Below are 13339 nucleotides of genomic sequence, written 5' to 3'. Positions count from 1 at the left end.
AAGTGTAGACATACTCTTCTAGAGTAAATTCTTCTTAAATTGTTCATAAATAAGAGTGAATATTTCTGGGTCAGTTTACTTTTGTAGCTTTTACAAAAAGCAAATATTCTATATGACTAGTAGAGAGATGATATAACAACAAAACAAAAGGGAAATACAATTTCTCCAGATTTATTCACATATTATATAATATTGTGGCAGCTCTGCACTGGCCCTTTAAGGAGCTAGGAGCTGGAGTGAGGGAAGCCCAGCTGAGGCAGATAAGGAGAGCCCATCTGAGGGCTATAAGAGCAGCTCCTGGGAGGGGTAGAGTCCTGCCTGTAATGAGAGAGGTTTTGGCCTAGCAAACCCAGGCTACCCTGCCTCAGGCCCAGGGCTGCAAGGAGGCAGTCATGGAGAGCAGGGCTCACATGGAGGCAGTCCTAAAAGGCCAGGCTGCAAGGAAGCAGCCACGGTTTTGCAAGGAGGCAGCTGTGGTAGGCTGGGGGAATTTGTCAGGGAAGCCACACACCAAAAGTCCGCAAGGCAGGGTTGCAGGAGGCACCTGGGCAGGCAGAGTGGGAGAAGAACTGGGGGTCTTAGGGAGTAGGGAGGACCCTGGAGGAGGAGTGGAGGAAGAACAATGACTCCCCTGCAGAAGGGGGCGCAGACCAAAAGCAGAGTGGTCACTTTCAGAGGGCAGTGACCTGAAGAGAACACCTCATCCAAAGGGGGCACGTCGGAGTTGGAGCAGCTGGTGACTTCCCCACAAGCCACCCTGAGGGAAGAAGCCATGCCTAAAAGTGAGTCAGCTGTGTCAAAAGTGTTAATAGTTGGCACTACTTGCACAACAAGACGTGGCATGCTATGTTTACAATATATTGTTGTGTTGATGATGTAGGCAGAGTTTTGCATTTGCCATCATTGTACTAATCCTTTTTTATTACACTAATTGCAGAGTTATCTTATTGACATAAATAATAATAAACACTGCCACCTTTTTGGAGAGAACTTGGTATTCCAAGCAAGGCAATTCTTAGAATCATTGGTAGACAAAAATTATTTTTAAAAGATATTTCCTCTACATTTTCAATAAAATATTTGAAAAAACATAAATCTCTATAAAGAAGAACTTTTTTTTAAACCAACCTTTAAGGGCACATTATCTATTAATTTTCTATTCAAATAACCTAGGGAGGTTGTGAAATCTCCATCATCAGAGATTTTTAAGTGTAAGTTAGACACGCACCTGTTAGAGATGGTCTAATATTTAGTCCTGCTATGAGTGTAGGGGCTGAAGGACTAGATGACCTCTCAAGGTCCCTTCAAGTCCTATGGTTCTATATCATTGCTTTACCAGGAATTTATAGTCCCAGTTCTGCAAGATCTATGTGAACAGCACACACACATTTCCACAAAACTATTTTTTCCATTTTTATTAGTTTTTTCTACAGACTTTTCCTCTTTTTCCTACCTTCCCACTCCTTCACCACCCTTTTGTTCTTTGAGGGACTGGGGCCTAAATCTGGAAATGAACTTTTTAGAATGCCTTGAAAGTGACTTGTCAGACATTCCTTTGATACATGACTAAAACAGAATAAAGATGCTATGCATCATCAGATAAATGATGTAGTAAAACACTTTAGATTAAGGTGGAGAGAGATCCTAGTAATCCAAGGGTACTCAAGGAGGAGGTAAGGAATGGGGATACTAAAACTTATAAAAGTTTAGATCAGCTCTTTTTCTTGGATTCATGACTGAAATCTTTTAGGTACATTTGTGTCATGAGTATTAAAGTAAATGTATAAATTTCTATTAATATACAAAGAGTATTTTATCATCTGAAATGTTTGCTTCTACTATTCAGTACACATTGGTAAATTATTTCCCCTGCTTGGCCAGTCAGAGGTTTTGCCTGGCACCCTTTGTAAAAAGATCATCAAAAGAATCCATGCAATCCTAGTCTGAGTCATGAACAGATAAGAATAACTTTTGTGTGTGTGTTTCACTAGTACAGACAAAACTCTTCAGTCAGTAAAAAGAAAGTGGTATTTTTTTCAGCACTCTCTCTAGAAATAAAAGCAGAAGCATGTAGGGAAATGGATTAAAATAAACCAAACACAGTCTATGGCTTCAAATTCTAAGGTGTGAGATCTCAAGGAATGATGGATAATAATGTAGGATTTATATTTGAAAATATGCATTCTTAAGCTGTGGCTTTTGCAATCCAAAGAATATAACACTGATTTAACAAGCATTGGGAGAGGCATGTAGAAACTTGTCACTGTTAGGAAATATTCTCCAGGAGTAGAACATAAGAGCCATAACATGACTGCTGTCCTATTTTCTACATATCCAGTGGTATGATTTCTAGTTATGTCTAAAGGAACAGGACGCTCCTTAGGACTTAAAAAGATTAAAGGTGTGGACTGAGCTGTGCCAGAAGAATAAAGGAAAAAGCAGTCGTGCCAAACCACAACATTCAGCAGACTTTTGGATGATCCAAAATGTGTCAGGATCCTTAAATGTTTATGTCATTGCAATCATCTACATGATCTACTAGCCACATGGATATGTCATATATATGCAAATATTTTGCGATAGGAGGGATAAGTTCTTGGCAGGGAAGTGTAGAAAATATAAGCGCTGATTATTAAGAGCTGGATTTTCAGTTGCTGGTTCCATTTGGTGCCACCTACCACTAGTTTGGAAATATGGCCCTTAGTTTCCTTGGTAGTGTCTGCTTAGCACCCAAGAAAACTTTGGGAAAGGAAGCATTATTACCAGCATTCTATACAGGTGTACTCCCACAAAACTGTACGAAATTTTCTTTGAGCACTGCAACAAGGATCTGTACTTAAAAGATTTGCTGGCATAGTTAGGGAAATGGTATAACCCATACTAGAAAGAGAACTCTTTTTCTGGGATAAGCTGTGTACACTATAGGAGGGTTTGTCAGTATAACTATAGACAAACATTCCAGTATACATAACAGCAAAGTGTGACATTCAGGGACTGACTCTAGAAGAACGTAAAGAAAAAATGATGGGGATGAAACTCTAGAGATCTTTGCTGTTGACTTCAATAAGACCAGGATTTCACCCAGGTTTTCCACATTCAGCAGAATATCATCTCCCCACTCCTCAAAATAATTTAATATATATAGATAATATTCATATTGGCATTAGCATACAGTTTATTACTCTCCTACTGAGGGTGCCATCCCCTCAAAAATACAGCCTTGAGGATGCCATCCCCTCAAAAATGCAGCTCAGTATAACTGAGTCAGTAAGAGTAGTGGAGGTTACCAATGTGCAATTGGTAGGAGGTTTTACCAGTAGCACTTTCCTCTTTGCTGGAGAAAGGAGGAGCAAAAATGCTTGAATCACCATTTCTCTCCTGTAGTGACCCCAGGTTGGACAGATGTGTGTCACCCCTTTCACCAGGCAGACTGTAAAAGCACATTGTAGCTCATTATGTACTTAAGAGATCCCTGCTCTGTTTTGTGCATTCACTCTCCTAGCCAACCATTGAACTCCACAAATGGGCCTCGCTATGTTCAAGCCATTTGGAAGTTGTGCAAGTAAGGCTGCAGTTTTCGTAATTTGATATTCACTCACTATAACACCTTAGCCAATTCTTATCTTGCCCTTTTTTTATAGCACCCATCCCCATCAGAGCCATTCCCAGGTAAATTAAATCTACACTGTGAGGTCCCTAATGGACTTCAGGGAGTTTTCTGTTTTTCAGATCATGTGTTGATAATCATGATAGTGATGGAGGATATGCTTTATGAAACAGGGCTCTGTGAGTGTGCTGGAGGATAATCCTTTGCTTTTCATATCAGGAATCCATTCACTGAGGGTGCTTAGTGAGAAGGCTGGACTATCCAATTTTATATTTGCAACTCTATTCAGCATTTTTTAGCATTCTTTTCCTTTTCTTCATCCTTGTATGTTTAAATAAACACAGTTAAAGAGATCAGCCCTACTTCTATGTTTTCACTCTTCAACTGTGTGTGTTTTATTAGCTCCATTCATTGCAAACACTATTTCTATTAGTGTTTCCATATAAAGTTTGCTGGGTAGAGAAGAGGAAACAAAAGCCTATACCAAGAGTGATTTTCTGTGGAGACTTCAGTGCACCACTGGATTTACTCTCATGGGGTATGTCTACACTGCCACCCTAGTTCGAACTAGGGTGGCCAATGTAGGCATTCGAAGTTGCAAATGAAGCCCGGTATTTAAATATCCCGGGCTTCATTTGCATCTTGCTGGACGCTGCCATTTTTAAATCCCCATTAGTGCGGACTCCGTGCCCACGGCTACCCGCGGCACAGAGTAGGTAGTTCGAATTAAAAAGCCTAATTCGAACTACCTACTCCGTGCCGCGTGTAGCCGCGGGCACGGAGTCCGCACTAACGGGGATTTAAAATGGCGGCGCCCGGCAAGATGCAAATGAAGCCCGGGATATTTAAATCCCGGGCTTCATTTGCAACTTCAAATGCCTACATTAGACACCCTAGTTTGAACTACGGTGGCAGTGTAGACATACCCATGAAGATCTCTCACAATTTTCCAGTAGGCATATCTCCTGCTTTTAAAGAGGAAAACAGTGCCCTTCCATGGGGGAGCGGGGCCAACAGCCATCATGGCTTCTGGGACAAAGGTTAGGGGGACCTGATTCTGTGGCCCCAGAATGGGTGGGGCTGAGGGCACAAGGGGTGGGACTGAGGTCAGTCAGCCTGTAGCGCCACTCAGACTGTGGTGCACCTTGCCCTCCAGCCCTGTGTGTAACAGTGCTCCAGTTCCCCTGTGGCAATTCAAAGGGGTCTGGGGCTCTGGTCACTGCTTCAATAGTGACAACAGTGGCCAGGAGCTCTGGGCCCCTTTAAATTTCCAGCCCTGGGGCAACTGCACATTTGCCCCCTCCCATTGGCAAGTCGGTGAGCACCCATGAAGGAAGTTCATACAACACACAGTAGAGTGAAGAGGCATTGGTGAAATGGAACTCCTATAGACTTTTAAACTGAGCATTACACTTTGTCTCACGCTCATCAGAGAGGGCTATAACCCCATTACTCTGTTTCCAATGAATTGCTCAGTGTTTTGTTCCTTAATCTGCATTACACGAAATGAAAGCTTTTGGAAAAAAAAATGAGCATGACTCATTTTAAGATCAATGCCCCATTCTCAAAATGCTTTCCTACCAGGCTGCAATTCAAATAAGACACAAAAATTGTTGCAAAACAAAATATGCTGATTGAACGGAATGCATCAATCTATATTACTTTTTCTTTCTATTTATAGCACACGGAGAGCTAATTTAATATGCTCAGTGCTAAATTTGTGTTCTGAAAGAACTGTAGACTGAGGGAAATGTTTCGAGTGCTATACCATGGAAGTCTCACTCACTCAGGGGCCCTCGGTGAGCTGCTGGAGTTGTAACTATTTTGTCTGCTTTCAAGCAAGCAAGCAGCTGATAGATGAGGAAAATGCTCATTGATTTCCATCAGCTACACTACAGTCAAGCAGCACTAGAATAAGGCACATCATGAATCTCTTCAGCTATGCATATTTATATGCAGCTGTCGTATCTCTAAATCTCCAGGGAATACAAAGTACTAGTGTGACCAGCAGTATAAACAACATAATGCCATCCTGCTCCATGCTCTGATTGAACTATGGTACATGATAATGGAGGATATAAAAGCACATTGAATTAGGCTATCCAAGTAAAGTCTGCATATATATGGAAAGAACATATTCCAGTAAATTCTTACCCACAGGAATTTTCAAAGTGCTAAGTTATTCAATTGAAACATATTGAAGGATTCTGTTTTCAGTGAAGTCCACTTAGATCAGGATGGGCAATAATTTTTGCAGGGGGTGGGGCACTTAATGAATTATGGTACATGGTCACAGGCTGGCTCCTCCCCTCCTGGAAGGGGTGGGGTCTGGGGCAGAAGGGGCAGGGCTGCAGACTAGCCTCCCGCCAGAGTTGCCTGGGGCCAGAGGCTTTGAAATAAAAACACAGCAAAGGGCTTGCAGCTTCTGGCCCTGCTGCTATCATGTTGCCTGGCAGCCACCCAGGGTTAGTGCTGCTATTTAAAGGGCTCATGGCTCTGGCCCCTGCCAGGGTAGCACTGTGACCGAGAGCCATGAGCTTTTTAAATAGGATCCTGCTTCCTGAGCAACCTCCTGGAAATTCTGTGGCACAGGCATCTGGAGATAAATAGAAAGCAACCAGGTGTAGCCTGCAGGTGGGATCAAACTTTTAGGTGGGCCAGATCCAGCCCCTGGACCACATCTTGCCCAGCTTGGGATAAGATAAAACAACATCATAATATGGATAGGCTGAGTTCCCAGCAGTGTTGAAATGCATCATCATGCTCAGCTAAGTTCATGACAAGGAACCTCTCTGGGTCAGCTATAGCACCAGTGCAGGAATAAAGAACACAAAAGGTAGCCCATGAGGAAAAAAATTGCTAAGGGACATCAACAGCATTTGAAGGAAGAATGGTGAGGCTTAGGCTTTAACTGGAGGAACCAGGGAAAAAGAACGGCCTTTCAATTCTTAAATAAAAAGGGGGGGAGGAATGAGAGAAAAAGAAAGATGGGGCATTTCTGTTGCAGTGAGGAGGGGTTCTTGAGGATCTGAAAACAGGAGAAAAAGAAGATGAGCCTAGGAGGTGGAAACAGAGAGAGGGAGGTTTCTGACAGAAGTAAAAACAGACAAAAATATCTATGAACATAGAAAACAAAGCAGGTGCTATTCAATCTGACAGAAGAGTTTCATGGTCCAAGAGAAAAGCTAAAGGATCAACCCCAAGAGTATTCAACTCCCATTTATTTTTACACCATCAGTGGTGAAGTAATTTACAGACTTAGCAAGATATTTCAGTGGATTTCAAGCAATCTCTTATGGTGTGTGGGTCTGATTCACTGCAAAGATTCTGCAAGTTTCAATCAGCAGAATTCAGGAACTCTGGCCAAAAGTCATAGAATTGTAACCCCCAAGGAGATTGCTTGGATTCCCGGGGCTTTGTCTGCTGGCAGCTCAGGGAGAGGCACTCTGAGTTTGCCTTGGCTCCCCCTCCCTACCAGGGCCAGAGTCTGCCCGGCAACCCACAGGGAGTGAGATGCCCCTCCCAGGGGGAAGGAGAGACCATTGTTGAGGGGAGTCTGGAGCCAGCCAGGAAAAGGGGAGGACTGAGTGTGTGGGAGCTAGTAAGCCCCAGGCCTGCATGCAGGGTTCCCCCTGAGAGCTAGCCTCTAGGGACCTGAAGGCAGGATCCCTCAGCTGGGTTTATGTCTCCACTGTTGATTCCCAGTTGTGGAGTTTGCTGGGAGGCTTCCCTAGCCAGGCGGAGTTGGCTCTCCAGCTCCCTGGGTGAGAGAGTCACTGCATGGTCAGCTGGGCTCTAGCAGCAAGTTCAGGGCTGCTGCCTGCTGTGTGGGTCTGGAGGCTGGCCTGGGAGGCTATAGTTTTGAATTTTGGTGCAGTTGTGTGGTCTGCATCTTGAGCCCTGCACCCCTTCACAGTGAGGGGAAATTCTGGGACCGAAGCAGCCTGGTTCCTGCTTGAAGAGGACCCCTGTGAGAAGAGAGCAGCCCTTTGCAGAGACTGAGTCATCTCTCAACCTGAGGCTCATTCATGGAGTGTGAGTGCACCAATTTTTAGTTAGTAAGTCAGGGAATTTGTTTGGGGATTTTATTACCTGCAGCCTATTAAACTGTGGAGGGATTTGCTGCCTTCTCCCATTTGTGAGTCCTTTGGGCTGTACTGGACCTAGTCAGCCCCACTGCTAAACCTCTGCAGAGAAGGATTGTGTGGTCAACAGTCATCAAGGGCCCCAACAAAGTACGCGTACCAACGGGACACTAACTTCACAGTTGCAGGGCACCGGTGACCCTAAAAATAATGTTTTACCCTGTTCTGTTATAATTGTCTCCTGTTTAATATAATTGTGTTTATTATAGTGTATGTGTTTGTGTTATTTTCTGGGAGTCTCCAACTATCTGGCAAATACGTGGGGATTATCCTGGGCTAGAATTTTCCTCCCAAGCTGCCCTGGCAACCCTGCTAGGAAGGAGTGAGGGGGGTGGAGGCACCGCCAAGTACATCAATCAGAAAGAATAAAATTGAGTAGGTGGCGGGATCCAGAAGAACCCAGACCTATCCATCCGAACCTGAAAGGAGATTGGCTCTAAAAGAAGGTAACCAGGTGGAGAGGGGGCGCTACAGAATCATAGGACTGGAAGGGACCTCAAGAGGTTATCGAGTCCAGCCCCCCAACCTCAAGGCAGGACCAAGCTCCGTCTACACCATCCCTGACAGATGTCTATCTAACCTGTCCTTAAATATCTCCAGAGAGGGAGATTCCACCACCTCCCTTGGCAATTTATTCCAGTATTTGACCACCCTGACAGTTAGAAATTTTTTTCTAATGTCCAATCTAAACCTCCCCTGCTGCACTTTCAGCCCATTACTCCTTGTACTGTCCTCAGAAACCAAGAGGAACAAATTTTCTCCTTCCTCCTTGTGACACCCTTTTAGATATTTGAAAACTGCTATCATGTCCCCCCTTAATCTTCTTTTTTCCAAACTAAACAAGCCCAGTTCATGAAGCCTGGCTTCATAGGTCATGTTCTCTAAACCTTTAATCTTTCTTGTCGCTCTTCTCAGTACCCTTTCCAATTTCTCCACATCTTTCTTGAAATGTGGCGCCCAGAACTGGACACAGTACTCCAGCTGAGGCCTAACTAGTGCAGAGTAGAGCGGCAGAATGACTTCACGAGTTTTGCTTACAACACACCTGTTGATACAACCTAGAATCATATTTCCTTTTTTTGCAACAGCATCACACTGTTGACTCATATTCAACTTGTGGTCCACTATGACCCCTAGATCCCTTTCCGCCATGCTCCTTCCTAAACAGTCGCTTCCCATCTTGTATGTATGGAACTGATTGTTCCTTCCTAAGTGGAGCACTTTGCATTTCTCTTTATTAAACCTCATCCTGTTTACCTCTGACCATTTCTCTAACTTGCTAAGATCATTTTGAATTATGTCTCTATCCTCCAAAGAAGTCGCAACCCCACCCAGTTTGGTATCATCTGCAAACTTAATAAGCGTACTCTCTATCCCAATGTCTACATCATTGATGAAGATATTGAACAGTACGGGTCCCAAAACAGACCCTTGCGGAACTCCACTTGTTATCCCTTTCCAGCAGGATTTAGCACCGTTAACAACAACTCTCTGACTACGGTTATCCAGCCAATTAGGGCCACAATATGGTGGGTGCATATCTAAGTTATATTTGCCTAGTTTATCAATAAGAATATCATGCGAGACCGTATCAAATGCCTTACTAAAGTCTAGGTATATGACATCCACCGCTTCTCCCTTATCCACAAGGCTCGTTATCCTATCAAAGAAAGCTATCAGATTAGTTTGGCATGACTTGTTCTTCACAAACCCATGCTGGCTATTCCCTACCACTTTATTACCTGCCAAGTGTTTGCATATGAAAAGTGTTGAAAAGTGGTGAGGTATGCAACACACATTATGGCTGCGTCTAGACTGGCATGATTTTCCACAAATGCTTTTAACGGAAAAGTTTTTCCGTTAAAAGCATTTGTGGAAAAGAGCGTCTATATTGGCACGGACGCTTTTGCGCAAAAGCACTTTTTGCAGAAAAGCGTCCGTGCCAATCTAAACGCGGTTTTGTGCAAGAAAGCCCCGATCACCATTTTCGCCATCGGGGCTTTTTTGCGCAAAACAGTTCTCAGTTGTCTACACTGGCCCTCTTACGCAAAAGCATTTGTGCAAGAGGGCTTTTTCCTGAACAGGAGAGTCATTGTATTTGTCAGTGTACTTCCGCAATCTTACATTAGATCGTCAGTGCTCTTGCGCAAATTCAAAGAGGCCAGTGTGGACATCTGGCAAATTTTTCCGCAAAAGCACTTGCTTTTGCGGAAAAACTTGCCAGTCTAGACGCAGCCAAAATGGCTTTGGACCTTGTGTTCCCTTCAAAGTCTGCAGCCATATAGTGCAGCCCACAAAGTGGGATGGCCTACCAGGAAAGGAAGCATGACCAGGCCCTTGGGAATTGGGATATTTCAGAACAATTCCCAGGCTCTCTAGATCAGTGGAGCTACCTTGAAACTCCAGCAAGGATATAAAACTGCCCACCCTGAACATAGAGAAACTGTTTTCCATTTGCCCTCTCAACTACAATGAATCCCTGCTCAAGTGCAGCAGTACCTGCAAACCAAGGAAGCTTCAAATGGTTATTCCAACACTCAGAGGGGCTAAATAAAAAACCTGTTCTTAGATTTAAAACTTTCTAGAGAGTTCCTGGCTGCTCAGTAGAAATGTTAAAGTTTTCCAGTCCCTAGCAACCAGGCAATACAAAAAAAAAAAAAAAAAAAAAGAGGTCTGGTATGAGCAAAAGAAAAAAAAAAAAACAAGATTTTTATTTGTGACAATCACATATATGCCTAACTCCTACTGTAAAATTATTCTCATATTTTCAGTTCCAAGGAATAATGACAAGCAACATCTACTGAGCAGCAGAAAGCAAACTCCTACGCTGAATGTAACTGTTAATCTGAGGAAGATTGCTACTAAATTAGTTAGCTGTATGATCAAACTCCAACCAACATTGCATCAAGATAATGGAAATCAGATCTGGTTAACAAATAAAGCTAATGGATACATTTTAGCTTTATGTTTATTATCAAGAACAGGCTCTCTCCTTTGCCATACATAGTTAAAAGTGCTATCCAGACAAATTACAGCTGCTCTTTTGACCTGAACAGAAGATGGCATTGCTCCAACCAATCTAAACCACGGTTTCCAAGTTGGGTGTCAAATCTAGGCCCCCTGGGTCTTGGAATGATGGATTGAACCTTGAAAGCTGAAACATAGCAGCATATGTGATTTCTGTACTCTACTCTAAAAAACTGTAAATATATTAAATACATTCATGTATGTTTTCTAAACTTTCAGATTGCTTTTAACTGTTTATGTAAAAAATAAGCATAGTTTACAAACCACAAACACATAAGTATTAAAACTTCAACATTAACATTTGTCAGACATTTTTATTTTTGTGTGTCTCTAAAACAGGTATTACACAATGGCACAATTAAGTTTACCTAATAGGCATATTGTCACATGTAAGAAGACGAATTTCCTCATACCACCCTTGTCATACGATTTCTACGGAGTTTTTTCAAACAAAAAGCAATTCTGTCCTTACTCATTAACAAACTACAGCAGTTAGTAATATTTTTAAAATCAGGCACAGCTGATATTTTCGCAGGGAATTACATGGTCTGAGTACTGGATAAATGGTAATGAAATAGTCAAGTATCTACTTGTTCAGTAATTTCTCCATAATAATGACCTTCACATTTTCAAACTATTCTTTTTACTTTTAAACATTCAAATTATGCTATAATAAATGCTTCCTTCTAGGTGCTTTATGAATTTACCTTAACACAACAAAACATTTTAGTATAGTGCACTTGCATGATACTTACACTGAATAACATGGCAAAGAAAAATAATGTCTTTTTTATTTTGAAATACACCAGAGAAATGACATTGTACTGTCTGCTTGACCTCACTTTTCTACACTATAGTACTTTTATCTTAGAACCCCAGCGTATCTCTCTCTCATTCTTCCTATTCTTTAAACCCTAATTCATGAGTCCATTCTTATATCACAAACCCATCATAAGAAAATGTGGATAGGGTTATAAGTAGACATACCCAAGCTACTGTAGACGTACCCAAGCAATCTTTAATCAAGCTAGCCCAGGTACCAGAACAGTCATCTCAATGGCTTGGGCTTGAGCACAGGCTAGCCAACTTCGTAATTACCCTGTATTCTGATGTACCCTCATGCAGTTGCAGTAAAGATCTTTAGAAAATGATGTTATCACATCTCTCCTTCTTTGCTATGGCTCTGGAATGCTCTCCTCTATTCAGATTGATTATTTTCTTGCTCCAAACTCCTGCCCGCTCCCTCATACCTGACTCCTTCAATTCCACCTGAGTTCTCCACCTTCCCTTTCTTGCTTATGCCTACTTTTTTACATCTTTCCCTTTCTTTCCTCGCTTACATTCTTTATCTTCCTGTGCTCAGTTTCCCCTCTTCTTTCATCTTTCTTTTCTTTTCAAGAATTCCCTTCTTGTGCAAAACCCTACTCAGAAAAGATTAACGGTACACCTCAAATGTATTTCTCTCATGCTATTTGAAGACCAGCATACTGTACTGTTTGCTTGTATAATTTAAACTGTAATCTTCTGAGGGCAGGAACTACGTAATTGCGCATCAACTAGCACAGCAAGGATCTGGTCGTGGTTGGGGCCTCTGGGTGTTATTGTACTACAAACAATAAATAAACAATAAAATCCTAAATTTAGCGAAATATAGAGCTGGAAAGGACCTGGAGAGGTCATCAATACCAGCTCCCTGCACGGTGGAAGGACCAAGTAAACCCAGATCATCCTCGACAGGTGTAACAACTTCTAATTTCAGGCATTCCGCAACCCCCCTTGGAATTCTATTCTAGAATATACCAACACTAACCTAAACAAAAAGTTTTTTTCCTAATCTCTAACCTAAATCTGTGTTGCTACATGTTAAAACCATTACTTCTTCTGCTACCCTCAGTGGACATGGGGAACAATTGATTACTGTCCTCTTTGTAACAACCCTTAACATATTTGAAGGTGGTTACCGGGCCCCCCTCAGTTTTATTTTCTCACAATTAAACATCCCCAGTGCTTTTAACCTTGCCTCAGATATCAGGTTTTTGAACTCTTATGCTTTGTTGTTCTTCTCTGGACTCTGTCCAGTTTATCCACATCTATCCTAAAGTCTGGCACACAGAATTGGACATAGTCCTCCAGACTGAAAGGTACTACCTAGAGTAGGGCAATTACCTACCATTTCTTAAATAAATAATACTGTTAAGGAAATACTCTTATACTTTTCCATATAAAAGGTGTATAATTGTTCAAGAATGTCCAGTGGTCATGAAGAGGTGATTCTTGCAATGGCAAATGGAAAAGAGGAGACTCAAAGGACAACCGCTTTATTTAACTGTGGTCTACAATATGAATTGTAGTAGTACTTTAATTCGCCTTGCTGAATTGAGGATGAACTGAACAAACAAGTTTGTTTGAATGAACCATGGTATTTTCAGTTGGAACACAGACTAAAATATAAATGATAGCACAAAACTGTGCAAAGCTAAAACTCAACTATCTAATTTATAAGTGATCTGAGCAACTCAACATAGGAAAAGTTTCTAATTTACATAATTTTTATTTAGGG

The sequence above is a fragment of the Pelodiscus sinensis genome, chromosome 1 (assembly GCF_049634645.1).
Source record: "Pelodiscus sinensis isolate JC-2024 chromosome 1, ASM4963464v1, whole genome shotgun sequence".
Classification (NCBI taxonomy): domain Eukaryota; kingdom Metazoa; phylum Chordata; order Testudines; family Trionychidae; genus Pelodiscus; species Pelodiscus sinensis.
This window is presented reverse-complemented; position numbering follows the sequence as displayed.